Source organism: Oncorhynchus keta, chromosome 5, assembly GCF_023373465.1.
Source record: "Oncorhynchus keta strain PuntledgeMale-10-30-2019 chromosome 5, Oket_V2, whole genome shotgun sequence".
NCBI classification, from domain to species: domain Eukaryota; kingdom Metazoa; phylum Chordata; class Actinopteri; order Salmoniformes; family Salmonidae; genus Oncorhynchus; species Oncorhynchus keta.
In genome coordinates, this window is record NC_068425.1 from 21173031 (window position 1) to 21187073 (window position 14043).

At 41.9% G+C, this 14043-nt stretch overlaps 1 pseudogene; it reads left to right on the forward strand.

Annotated features, from left to right (window-relative positions):
- Nucleotides 1–6066: 6066 nt before the first annotated feature.
- Nucleotides 6067–10090, forward strand: LOC127930046 (forkhead box protein J1-A-like; annotated as a pseudogene).
- The last annotated feature ends 3953 nt before the right edge of the window (nucleotides 10091–14043 follow it).

Consider the following 14043-nt stretch of genomic DNA (forward strand, 5'->3'; position numbering starts at 1 on the left):
CAACAAATATGTCCATGTCATCACCAACAACAAAGCCAAGCACAACAGCTGATTGGATAAACAAGTCAGCAAGATTGTACGGGCTGGTACACCATTGGCTATCACGCGAGCCAGCAAGCCGTTGGAGTAAAGCAATTGCAGCGTACATATATTCATGGATTGGATAACAGAGGGTGAGTAAATCACACCTATTGGCTTATTTCTATAAGAAGGTATATGAGGGTCGTTCAATAATTGGTCAATTTAGAGATAACGTATTGAAAAGGTCCAGGTTTGGTATTTATATTGTAAATATTTACAGCAACGTTATGATGGCTGTCTTTGTGCCAGACCAAACAGTCAGAGACATATTGTACTGGTTACAATATAGGCACGTTTCAAATTCTGTACATGTTATCATAATAATAGTCATTAGTCGATAATATAACAGCTTATGGACGGTGAGCAAAGCCTACTGTTCATACTTTTGAAAATACATCGATAATAATAAATGTGCTGTGCTTTCGGCGAGTCTCTGAATAGCTGATACTATGTTACGAGACAGCATATACAGAAGAAAAGTGTATTAATTTCTGGCTGCATTGGTGATCAAACACGTTCCGTGTGTTATTCTCTGATTATCTCTGAGTACTATCCACTAGGCAGTGGGACGTCAAACTCCCTCCCTGCAAGACTGAATAATTCAGCTGAGGTGTAGCTATACAGTATATTAAAGGTGAAAGCGTGACAGAGAAGACTATCTATTATGTATTGTAGGTGGGTGTTACCTGGATAATGTGAATTTTATGGTGTATATTAATAATTAGATTGGAGACTACCCACACAACTCTTCAAACAGTCAATTATTACAATATGTTAATTGTGTTCAAAATCTATCATCTGAAATCGGTTGTAATAATCTAGGGCCCCCAAAAAAGTTCCCAGAGGATTTCAAATCCCACCTTTCCTCTATTCTTTCAGACTTTTTCCGGCATAGCAACATAACACTCCATCATTTACTTTAATACGTTGTCTGTGTATTTTAAATAGGCTCCCAAATTACATGCATTTTGGCCCATTTATTTTGAGACTGATGAGTAAATTCACTTAAATAATAACATTTGGAATGAGGCTTTCGGAAACATGTTCTTTCCGATGGAAAGATAGCTCTGGGAATAGTGACTTCATGTTCCAGAATGGTCTAATGAACTATTCAAGGAAAGAATTTATGAGATTTTTTGCTGGTCAGTTATGAGCATCTGTTGGGTGTTTATCGTGATGACTTCTCAACAAATGACTATTCTGTTAATTCTGCACCACACTGAGGGGGTTATTTTAATAGGCAATTTGCTTCAGCAAATAAATCATTACACTAGAAGGTCATGGGACTTTTTTATTAAAACTTGAAACAAACATACAGAAGATAAGGACATAAGGACATTTCTGCCATTTTGACATTACACAAACTAGAAAGTGAAAGTCACTCTGTTGTTTAATTTCAATGAAACAATGTCATACATTGTGACCATCAAGCCTTCAAGGTTACCTATGTTTTATCTTTTTTGGGGATAATAATTTGAACCAAAAACAACACATTTCCTCCTCAAAATGGGCAGCATACAACATTTATCCACACACAAAAAGCTCAATACTTGACGCTTTGCTTTAAATGGTCGACCAATGATCTGAAGCTCATGTGAGAGGTCATCAGTTCAAAATACTGAAAGAAGCAGGTTACTGCTGAATGGCCACCTTATCTGTTCTTATGCTGCATTATTTGTCCCCTTAAAGCTTATCTGGACAAATGCCCCCTTGCTTTAATGGGTGATATATTCTGTATAACTGTACATTACTCACACTGCAGGGAGACATAACCCAAATTGTTATTGTCTCATGCAGATCACCATCTGCTTTCAGATACCAGGCTCTCCCAAACACAGAGTAAAGGAGGTGGAGCCATACTTTCATTGGTCAATGATTAACATGATCTTGACAGGAGTGGACTTTGTTTTCAGAGATACTCAGGATGTCTTGCTTTTTTTTTCTTGCCCACGTGTTGACCTCATCTTGTTTCCCCCACCAACCTGAGCCTGTGACTCACGAGAGTATGTCACCATCTTCCTTTTTGGTCGCTGTCAGAGCTATGAATGCAGGTTCAGTGTGTAAGCTTTTGCCAGGGTTCCCTGGAAAAGGCCCTTCACTATAGCTTTGGGGCCCACTGGAAACAGTGAATAAACTCTGTGTATAACAGGCAGGGGTTTTGATGAATATATATACAGTACCAGTCAAATGTTTGACACATCTACTCATTCAAGGGTTTTTCTTTATTTTTTAAACTATTTTCTACATTGTAGAATAATAGGGAAGACATCAAAATGATGAAATAACACATATATGTAGTAACCAAAACATATATTTTATGTTCTTCAAAGTAGCCACTGTTTGCCTTGATGACAGCTTCGCATACTCTTGACATTATGTGTAACCTTTATTTAACTAGTCAAGTCAGTTAATGACAATTTCTTATTTACAATGACGGCCTACCCCGGACAACGCTGGGCCAATTGTGCGCAACCTTATGGGACTCCCAACCATGGCCAGATGTGATGCAGCCTGTATTTGGCACACTAGTTAATTTAAATGAATTCCAGATGACTACCTCATGAAGCTGGTTGAAAATGCCAAGAGTGTGCAAAGCTGTCATCAAGGCAAAGGTTGGCTACTTTGAAGAATCTCAAATATAAAATATATTTTGATTTGTTCAACACTTTTTTGGTTACTACATGTAATATGTGTTATTTCATAGTTTTGATGTCTTCACAATTATTCTACAATGTAGAAAATAGTTTTAAAAAATAAAGAAAAACCCCTGAATGAGTAGGTGTGTCCAAACTTTTGTCTGGTAGAGTATCTATAGTATAGTAGATTGACTTCGGAAAGTATTCAGTCCCCTTGACTTTTTCCACATTGTGTTATGTTATGGCCTTATTCTAAAATTGCTTATATTGTGTTTTTCCCCTTATCAATCTACACACAATACCCCAAAATGATAAAGAAAAAACAGGTTTTCAGTAATGTTTGCCAATTTATAAAAAATAAAAAAATGGAAATATCACATTTACATAAGTATTCTACCCGTTACTCAGTACTTTGTACAAGCTTGGCACATCTGTATTTGGGGAGTTTCTCCCATTCTTCTCTGAAGATCCTGTCAAGCTCTGTCAGGTTGGATGGTGAGCATTGCTGCACAGCTATTTTCAGGTCTCTCCAGAGATGTTCGATCGGGTTCAAGTCCGGGCTTTGGCTAGGCCACTCAAGGACATTCAGAGATTTGTCCTGAAGCCACTCCTGCGTTGTCTTGGCTGTGTGCTTAGGGTCGTTGTCCATGCTTCACCGTATGAATGGTTCCAGGTTTCTTCCAGACATGGCGCTTGGCATTCAGGCCAAAGAGTTCAATCTTGGTTTCATCAGACCAGATAATCTTGTTTCTCATTGTCTGAGAGTCTTTAGGTGCCTTTTGGCAAACTCCAAGCGGGCTGATATGTATTTTACTGAGGAGTGGCTTCCATCTGGCCACTCTACCATAAAGGCCTGATTGGTGGAGTGCTGCAGTGATGCTTGTCCTGCTGGAAGGTTCTCCCATCTGCACAAAGGAACAATAGCTTTGGGTTCTGGTCACCTCCCTGACCAAGGCCCTTCTCCCGATGGCTCAGTTTGGCAGGGCAGCCAGCTCTAGGAAAGTCTTGGTGGTTCCAAACTTCTTCCATTTAAGAATGATGGAGGCCAATGTGTTCTTGGGGACCTTCAATGCTGCAGACATTTTTTGGTACCCTTTCCCAGATCTGTGCCTCGACACAATCTGTCTCGAGCTCTACGGACAATTCCTTCGACCTCATGTCTTGGTTTTTGCCTGGACATGCACTGTCAACTGTGGGACCTTGCATAGACAGGGCGTGTGCCATTCCAAATCATGTCCAATCAATTTAATTTACCAAAGGTGGACTCTAATCAAGTTCTAGAAACATCTCAAGGATGATCAATGGAAACAGGATGCACCTGAGCTCAATTACGATTCTCCTAGAAAAAGTTCTGAAAACTTATTGTAAATAAGGTATTTCTGTTTTTTAGATTTAATAGATTTGCAAACATTTCTAAAAACCTGTTTTCATTTTGTCATTATGGGGTATTGTGTGTAGATTGCTGATGTTTTAAAAAAACGTTTTAATCCATTTTAGAAAACGGCTGTAACACATTTTTGTTGGGGGGGAAAGTCAAAGGTTCTGAATACTTTCCGAGGGCACTGCATTTGTGTATAATATTTTGTTTCAAATATTTTGTTTAGAATATTTTTTTCAGAACACAAATTATTACACTACACAAATACATATTTTGAGGATTTAAAGAAAGTACATCAAACTATTTAATAATTGTGAAATGTCATATTTGTTCAAAAATCACCATTGGGCTGTTGTTCTCCTTGGAGAAAAGAGCTACCCTGTAATCTTCTATGATCTAGCGCCATCTCCTGTCAATGGAAACGCATTGTCACAAACCCTAACTTTTGCCTGAATAAAGTTCGAGGAGAGAAGTTTATTTTGTGATGTGATGCAAGTCATTCTTATACAGGGGGATTAAACATTCAATATCTCAGATGTTGATCATGTTTGAGTGATAAGGAACATTTCAAAACCTGTATGAATTCAAAATCTGTGGCCTATGCATATTTATTGTGTGTGTCTCTGTCCATAGGTGGCTGGCTGTTTACTAAACTCATATGCATCAGGTTTAGTTTCCCAATAATTCACTTTTTGTTACAGTTTATCTTGTTTGAGTTGATGATTGATGATAGCAATAAAGACTGTAGTTGTGCTGAGGTCTGTTGGGTATTCCCCAGCTTTGTCCAGCTGTGACCCTGCCAATGTCATTGGGTCTAATCTCTGTCCCTTCCTATTTCCCAGACAGCCCTCAACTCATCTCCTGTCAGCATTACTGTGATTGGCTGCTCCTTTTCACAGCCTCTGACTTCTCATGTTGGGCAGAGGAGGAGGGCCGGGGCTGGTTCAGAGTCTGACATGAACAATCAGGTCTGGTCAGAACACCAGCCCTACAGGGCGCAACAATGGGCTGTGGATTTCGCGGTTGAGTGGCAAAAAGGGCTGACTGATACTAAGCAGAAAGTACTCAGAGAACTGGCCCTGATCCTATCCTCCATCACTCTCTCTCTCACTCTCTTTGTCAGACTGATCTCGCTGATTGGTCTGTTGTTTCTTCCTTGTCTGCCCTCGCCAAACTTGGTAGAGAGTGCTAGGTACACAAGAGTTTTTCCCTTGGTGTAGGCTACATGTATGGTAAAATGTCTAATCTGTGATTGATTCATTTAGTAGTAGTCATGTAGTCATTTTTACCATATGACGACAACAAGTTACGACGATGGAGGATTATAAAATCGTAACTGGTTATGATTGAATGAATTAGCGCCCCTGCGATAGGGTCCTGGAACTTGGATGTACCCTTTGGACATCCAGGAGGGTGTGCGTCTGTGAAGGAATGTACTTTTGTTAATAAGACAGAAAAGGAAAAAAAGAGAAACAAAAAGGTTTGGCCCCTTTGGACGCTCTATTAGTGTGGCTGAGTGGTTTCCTGAGACTCTTGACAAAAGCAACTGTAAAGCAATAAAAGGCTTCCTCATCTCTTGAGTTCTGTCCCCACTCCAGAGTTGGATGTCTGCTTTTTTGTTTATAATTTTTTTTGACAACTGTCACTCAGAACTGGGGTTAACACTCCAAAATGTCTTATCTTCAATGCCAATACCACTCAGAGTTTACTCTCTGCTCCCCATTGCCGTTCTCTGCAAAGTTTAGGATGAACAATTCATGTACAATTTTGGGGACAAAAACCCCCAGATTTTTTTATTTCCAGAATTCACTTCCAAAGGTTGTCGCAAAGCCGCATTGTCTGCAAGGTATTGGGTTAAATACCCTACTCAAATTAATATAAATATATATTGTATTATTATACCAACTCAATCTGCTTGAACATTTAGATAATGTCTATTTATGCTTTATGTCAAAACCGTTCCATTCAACACATTTAGTACATTTCCATTTTCCATTTAAACTCATCTGATGGGATAACGATCAAGCTGATTTGTAGAAAATAAATAAAATACAAAAATCCTATCAGTCCTTCCAACTCCCTTTTGGGACACTAGACTGGATTTACTTGCGTGACGAACAAACCTGAGTGAGACTGATTAAAAATGAAGCACTATAGCAACAACCAAGCCAATAGTCGAACGGGAAGCTGTTTACAAGGGGGGTACCGTTTCTATGGTTGCCGGACAAACCTCCTGCACCAGGTATTAAACTGCCCCCGGAGAGATCCTTAGCCGCTGCCACTGTTATAAAGACCTGCTTTTGAGACGTTGAATTGAACAAGCGCGCATCAGAGCGCCAAAGACATCTCGAGGTATTTTTTCATACATTTTCAACAAGTGCAAATCCTCAAGGCTAAAGTGAGATTAATAATTTATCAATTGGCCATTTGGATTGTAAGGTATTTTCTCAGCATTATATCAGATCAAGGTAAGTTTGTCATGTTTTTACATTATTTTAATTAAAAAAATTAAAACATATTAGAATTAAGTAGGTTATCATTAAATTGTAGCAAATTATTATTGATATCTTGCCATAAATATACAAAGTTGTTAATTGTAACTATTGTAAGGTTTTGTTGTTAAATTTAAGTTAAATTAAATTACTAGCTAGCTATAAGCATCTTCATATTTTTTTAAATAATTGAAACACTTAAATTAAATCATCTCAAATATCTGATTTGGCACAATTCATTCATTTGTCAATAGCCTACTCTATTTGATCACGTTTTGAGTCGTTTATCATAAATTCACTCTACATATATAAGTTTATAACTGTGCCTTTGTCTCAGCATTTGTGTGGAGAGTCCCGTTTTATGGCTATAAGCTATTACGTGTAGATAGGTAGGCTAGACTGCGCTCCAATCACTTTTCACAAAAGTTCTATGACCTCCAGACAGTCAACATCGGAACAAGTAAGAATAAACATTGCAGGTCTTTCGCACATAATGTCATTAATAACAATCTTTATTCTGGGATTACAAACCCATGCACTCCTTTTGTTAAGCAGTTTCTAATCAAATATCAACATTTGAAAGATCTCAACTACATGCAGCTATTGTTCCTACAATTTGTTTCCCTACAATTCACTGAATAGAACGTGCCATTACCACAGAGAGAAACTATTTCAATTTACCCCCTGACATACCTCAAAGGGCTCTGTTTTCAAATAGGGCTATCATTGTCCTTTTCAGCTTTGTTCATGTCGGGTGTATATTTTCTCCTTGTCAGGCTGTTGTCTGGTGGTATAGGGGGGAGCTTTAGCCATCGGAGCGGAGGGAGGACCATGCTGTCTCTAAGCTGTGCAGACCCCTGCCCGAGGGCTCGGTGGGGCTGGAGGAGGGAAGTGGTGACTGCCGCTGCTCATTCTGAGGAGCTGGACCTGGACGACAGTCAGCCTCTGCAGGCTCCAGCAGCACTGGGGGCTCTGACAACCTGGATGACAGTTTGACCAGCCTGCAGTGGCTGCAGGAGTTCTCTATTCTCAATGCCAATGGGCCTCAACAGGCTCCTCTCCACTCACCACCAGCCTCACTTCTTCGGCCATCAGCAGCTGGGCTCTGAGGCTCCCGCTCCTCTGGCTGGTGACCCTGCATCCATAGGGATGCCCCTCACCCCAGGCAAGCCCACAGCAGCAGCCTATTGTAGGATGCAGTCCCTGTCAGCCCTCCCTAGCCTTGTGTCCCATGGTCACTGCCCCGATGAGGTGGACTACAAGACAAACCCTCATATCAAACCACCTTACTCCTACGCCACACTTCATCTGTATGGCCATGCAGGCCAGCAAGAAGACCAAGATCACCCTCTCCTGCATCTACAAGTGGATCACTGACAACTTCTGCTACTTCCGCCATGCTGACCCCACCTGGCAGGTAAATGTTGCTAAAGTCACACCCACACACAATGTGAAAATGGCTCTAATAGTATGCTTTAGACTAGGTCCTGTGAGAGGCTCTCAGTCACGTTCGTAACTTGACTATGTCTCGAGCTGCCAGATAGTGAGAGACAGAGAGAGTCCTCTTCAGCATCTGCCACAGAGGGCTATGTGTGTTTTGGAGTGGGGCCAAGATGCAGCTGTGCACAGTTTTTCTTTAACAGGAAAGAGTAAGAGCACAGTTCTTTCCAAAGTCTGTATATTGAGAGCTCCTGGGCTGTCTGCCACATTCTGAACAAGCATTAGCAGCTATGGTTTATGGGAATTAAGGTCTCTCATGATACAAAGATGGCAGCAAATACTCCCGTAACTTACAAAAAGATTGTAGCAAATACTGCCTTGGACGTCCCTTACTTGGCAGTAGGCATCTTGCTTAAGAAGAATTCATCCCCCACAACACACATTTTAGTGTGTGTTGTGTGTGTGTTTTTAAACCCATTACATTATTTTTCAGAAATAGCTCCCAGGTTTTCTGCTTGAGCAACGAGAGGCAATGGGGGAGTATGGGGAGGGGCAGTATGGCATCAAAAGTGCAGATTCCCCATCAAAGGGAAGAAATTCCCTGGAAAAAGTTTAATTTGCTGGATAAATGATTAATTAAGTCGTTAGCCATACTCCCGGTTCCAGAAGTTATACTAATTTCCTGAGCATTCTGTTATTGTAAGCCAGTGCATGGGGCAGATAATATTTAACAAAGGTCAGTAGGTCACTCGTCTAGCGGGAGGGGGGCAGTGTTGAGCTCCTGATAAGGCTGAATGCAAGAGTACACAAGCTAATATATTTAATGGACCAGGACTGAATGTGTACTGCCATGTCAATCCTGTCCCCCTCATGCGCTATTTCAGAACTCCATCCGGCACAACCTGTCTCTGAACAAGTGTTTCATCAAGGTTCCGCGGCAGAAGGATGAGCCAGGGAAGGGGGGCTTCTGGAAGATCGATCCGCAGTACGCAGAGCGCCTCCTCAATGGGGCCTACAAGAAGAGGGGGATGCCCCCTGTCCAGATCAACCCTGCCCTGCAGAACAGGCTTAGGCCAACTCCCAACCCCCTGCCCAGGGGCCTCTGCAACCCACAGGCAGCCAGAGTGGGCTGTGTGTCAATCCAGAGGCTCAGCAGCTCCTCAGAGAGTTTGAAGAGGCCACTGGAGCCGACCAGAACTGGGACCCCTGTCTGGCCGAAGGCACCATGCTGGGGGCATGGCCCATGAGAAAGGGAGGCCCTGGACACAAGAGGAAACACACACTGGGCTCCAGGACTGCCATGGTCAAAGTCCCCTGGCGCTCCAGCTCTCCTTTGCTGTCTGTGGAGGAGTATAGGGAACTGGGCTCCCTGAAGGGGAATTTTGACTGGGACGCCCTCCTGGATTCTGCGCTGAGCGGGGAGCTGAGTCTGGACGGAGGGGGTCCACTGAGCCCCATCCCCCAGGAGGAGGACCTGATGGTGCGGGGGACCCACATCTGCCCCCTGGAGGCCCCCGCGGGGACAGCAGACAGCAGCCACGTGCTGGCGGAGACCCAGAGGAGCAGCGGAGCAGACTTTGAGGAGACGTTCCTGGCCACAGCATTCCTGCAGAGCCCCTGGCCAGAGGAAGAGGAGCAGGGATCTACCAACTTCCTGTGCAGCTCCACAGTCAACCTGGAGCAGCTCTTTGACCTGGGAGATTCCCTCGGAGGGGACCTCAGCAGTAAGATAGAGTATCTTCTCTAAAGACATGTTCTCCAATTCTTTGGCCTTCAAGACTCGCTGACTATACTGTGATGATGACACTACTAGATTATTGTTTAAAAAGAGAGGCACCATATGAACTAAATGGACCTTTTACACATACACATTTTTTAAGATTTCTAGATTATGTTTTTTGAAATTGGTACAATAATGGATGACATCATTAATACCAACAGAGCAAAAATGCCACAATGAACTGCAGTATTCTAAATGATTACTGGACAAAAACTATATCAAACCTACTGTTGGGACCATGACATTGGATAATAGACATGATCAATAAGACTTCGCTCACAAAGAGAAAACAAAATATTCCTGTCTGAGGACAGGAAACCACCAATATGTCTTTGTTTACAGTCTGAATATATGTGGTATTAAATGGATTGCAGGTTGACATGGATAGAGGAATTGTCATCCAGGCACAAGGTGAGCAACAGAACATTGGAATTGACATTTTAGAAATTTACATTTATTTTGCATTAGATGAAATTACAAAGTAAGACTTTACAGTGACTGTACTCTTGAAAGTTATGGACAGTTTCGAGATGCAAGGCCAACAGCAAATGATGAGTTGAGGTGTTGTACCTGACAGTGATGCAACGTTTTATTGCTTAAGAATAGGTGGTTTAGCATGCTGAATATTTCATAAAGGTTTAGATGAATCCACCCTCACAGGGAATATTATTTGTTGTAGAAGATCTTTGAATGTATGCATCAGACTTCAGGAATTTCCTCGTCCCACTGAATTCTACTGAAATGCTGAATGATCTGGACTTTTAACGATCTGTGGGATGCATTTGGATGACATTCTGAAAATAGTGTCTATTTAATATCAATATACAATATCTGTAACTGAAGTGAAAGGGATACTATGATGATCAACGAAGAGATATTTGCAAATTACTACTAATTAGAAGAGTTTTTAGACTTAAAATAGTTTTATGTCTGGGGTTTTCTATAATGACTACTTTCTGAATGCATTCTTTGAATAATGAGCTTTTCACTTTTTAAATGTATGCAGAACAATTTAAAACAGGTTGTTTTTAGCAAGCTTTAGATTGTCATATTATCAGCAGAGTGTAAATTTATATTTAATATTCATTAATTCAACAAATTTCAGTGAGTTAACCAGTTACAGAGAGCAGTAGAGGACAGATCTGATGTCGTAAAGACAAGTTCATTCCAATGCAGAATAGCTCAAGGCAAGCTTCTCCTTTCAAAGGTTTCCAGTGGCTTGTCAATGAATACCCGACCTTCAGGTTAGATGTGCAAAGAACAAACACTTGGGACCAGAAGACCAGCAGTGTGTTAGAGGCTGTTTTCACCAAGGAAAGCTGATGGAAGCCTATTGGTCAACAGAAGGACACAATGCAAAAGATGACATAAAGAAGCAGGAATTACATGAACAAATGTTGAGTTATGAGATACTCTCTTGTTTTGTTTCAAGTCTACCTTACCTGGAAATGGCTGTCTTTCCTCTGGTCTTACTAAACCAAATCACACGGTTTCAAGACATGAGTGAGCTTCTCCAAAGGTCGATTTATGGGACAAAAACGGCATACATTCTCAAACAGAAATGGGGTGTACCTTTGGTGGTTCGTCGAAGTGTCATTCTTGTCATGCATGCCGTGACCGATGTAGACAGTTTGTTGAAGCAAGATACCACTTTAGCTAGCCAGTAACTCCTCCAGTGTGTTGACGTCATTTCACAGGATTTGTGTTTGGAAAGAAGCTGTAGAGGCCGGTAAGAAATGGCCCTGTAGCCAAATATCTTGTTCATAAATTGTGGTTGTGTTTTTAAGCATTAAATGACCTAGTATGATGGTACATTGATCAGTTATACAGTTTAAAGCCGCTATTTTTCTGTTTTTACCCAAAGTCGACCTTTAACATGTATATTAAAATGTACTAATAGTCGTCATCTTGCAGAAGAACTACTCCTGGTTTATTAGTGTTGTAAATCCACCATGAAGTCTGAAAGTGCAATCAATGTACAGTGAGTGATACTTGGTCTATTTTTACATTACATTGAAGGTTAGTAATGCAGTTGACTTAGTCAGACCCAGTTCATGGTTTAATGTGTGGTACGGTATGAATACATCCTGATGGAAGGAAACTCCTCCTTTAAAAGTGAATTACCTACTACAATATTTTGTCAGTTGTGTATTAGCTCTTCCAAAACATTGGTCATCCAAGTTGACCCTATTGGCATCATACCTCAATATTTTTATATTTTTATGAAGATATGCATTCACGTGTGCATTCATACTCTGTTTATTTTTCTGTTTTTCCTTGACAATAAAAAAACCCTTAAAACTTGAATGAGTTTACATAAATTTTGTACATCTGGGTGCGGTGCTTTTGAAGATTTCTAGCTGTCTTTCCGTCTTTTTCTCTCTGTCTCTATTTTGTCTCTGTATATTCCTGATTCCACCACATTAGTGTGTCTTCTGTGTGTGTCGGTGTGATTAACGCTTGCCTTTTCCTGCTCATCTCTTTTCGGGGTGACTGGGCTCAGGCAGTGGATTGGGGTCTTTCTCTGGCTTTTGTCTGTGCTCAGTCAGACACTTGTCCCCCTCCCAGGGCTCTGCTCTGTGCTCGTCTCACTGGGTCAGTGTGGGGTCTAACAGGAACAAGTGTCCCACACCTCCATATATCCCTATCCTGTCTGTTCTGGACCACACCATCTTTCTCTACTTGTGAAGATTAGCTAAGTACCATGTTCAGGGAACTTTATGAATATTTCCCTGTGGCGTTTTCAAATGAAGCCCAGTGTATAGCTAGCGTGTCATTGTGTCAAAGACTGGGACTGTCTTTACCACACGAATGCCTCATGTGGTAATCAGGAAAAAGTTGGAGCACACAGGTGAAATCCTATACCTCTGTATGGTGGACTGGACACCCAACCCTCCACGGGAAGGGTACGGTTCTCCATCTCCATCCGTAGTGCTCTCTGCTTGGGAAAGGAGAGCTGACAGTCTGAGTTAGCCTTCTCCCCCAGCCCAGCTCCACAGAGGCCCCCTGGACAGCAGTTATCACATGGTACATTTGTCTGTCCAGGTGGAGTGTAGGGTTCATAATTATAATGTGGCAGGCTGGTTAGATGAGAGGCTGTTGGTAACATGATGCAGCCATTCTTCCCCAACCCTGCTGATGGCTGCAGGTAAGGAGAGCTCCCTGGTGAAATGCTAACCCTCCCTGCCACTCGCTCGCTTGTCCCAACCCAGGAACGCTCCAAACTGAAAGTGCAAAAAGGCAACAACAGGAAAATGTGAATACCCAACGTATCTTAGGTGTAGAGATACATGTGCAAAGCTTCCATTTGTTTTATGTGATAAGCAAAAAATGTAGTGAAAAACAAGTAGGAAAGGGAGAATATATATATATTTTTTATAAAAAAAGAAACATCCAGCTAGTTTAACAAGAGGACTCGACCCAGGAGGTCACAAACTGAAGAACATATCAGCCACTAGAACGAGGGCACCAGGGCGTTGCCTTCACAATGTATTTCTCCCCGTTGCCCCCACAACTCCATTGGTATTCAACCAGGCTGTGTACTGCAAAGGAGGGAGCGAGCCGCTGATGGCTTGGGCAGCTCTACTCGTGAGTTCAGCTTATCCATCGGCTCCAGAAAAGAGGGAAAAAGGGAAAAGTGTTAAGAAGAGAGGGGGAATACATCTTTTTTATCACACGGCCAATGAAAGGCTGGTCTCCAGGGTAACTGCTGGTGCCATTGTTATGTAGACTGGAGGGAGAATGGGAGAGTGTATGTTACTGGTCCCTGCAAGGCCCAGGGAGGGGTTGATTAGGGTTGTGGACGGATGGCGTGGAAAGAGAGGGAGGTGGACAGCCCGCTCAGATTTATTATAGTGGCGGTGTCAGTATCTTTGTAAAAGTGCACTTACCTTACTAAAGTGAACCTCTACTCACACCCCCTTCTGGGTGGGGAGGAGGTGGATTCACAGGTTCTGCCTTAAAACACTGCACTGTCTTGTTCGTTAACCCCCTTTTATACCCTGCCAGGGTATACTATGTATTGGAATAAGGCTCTTATGTTGTTCAGTCAAGTGAATGTCCTAGATAGTGCTCTGAATGGCCAATCATATGGGTAAAATAGATGCACTGTGCCATACACAGCACTGACAAGATAAGTGGATCACAACAGCCCACTTTATTTTGTACCGTATGTTGCTTGTTTTTCATCTCTGTTCAGTGGGTGTGTGGAGGCAGAAGTAAAAATGTGCCTTATCA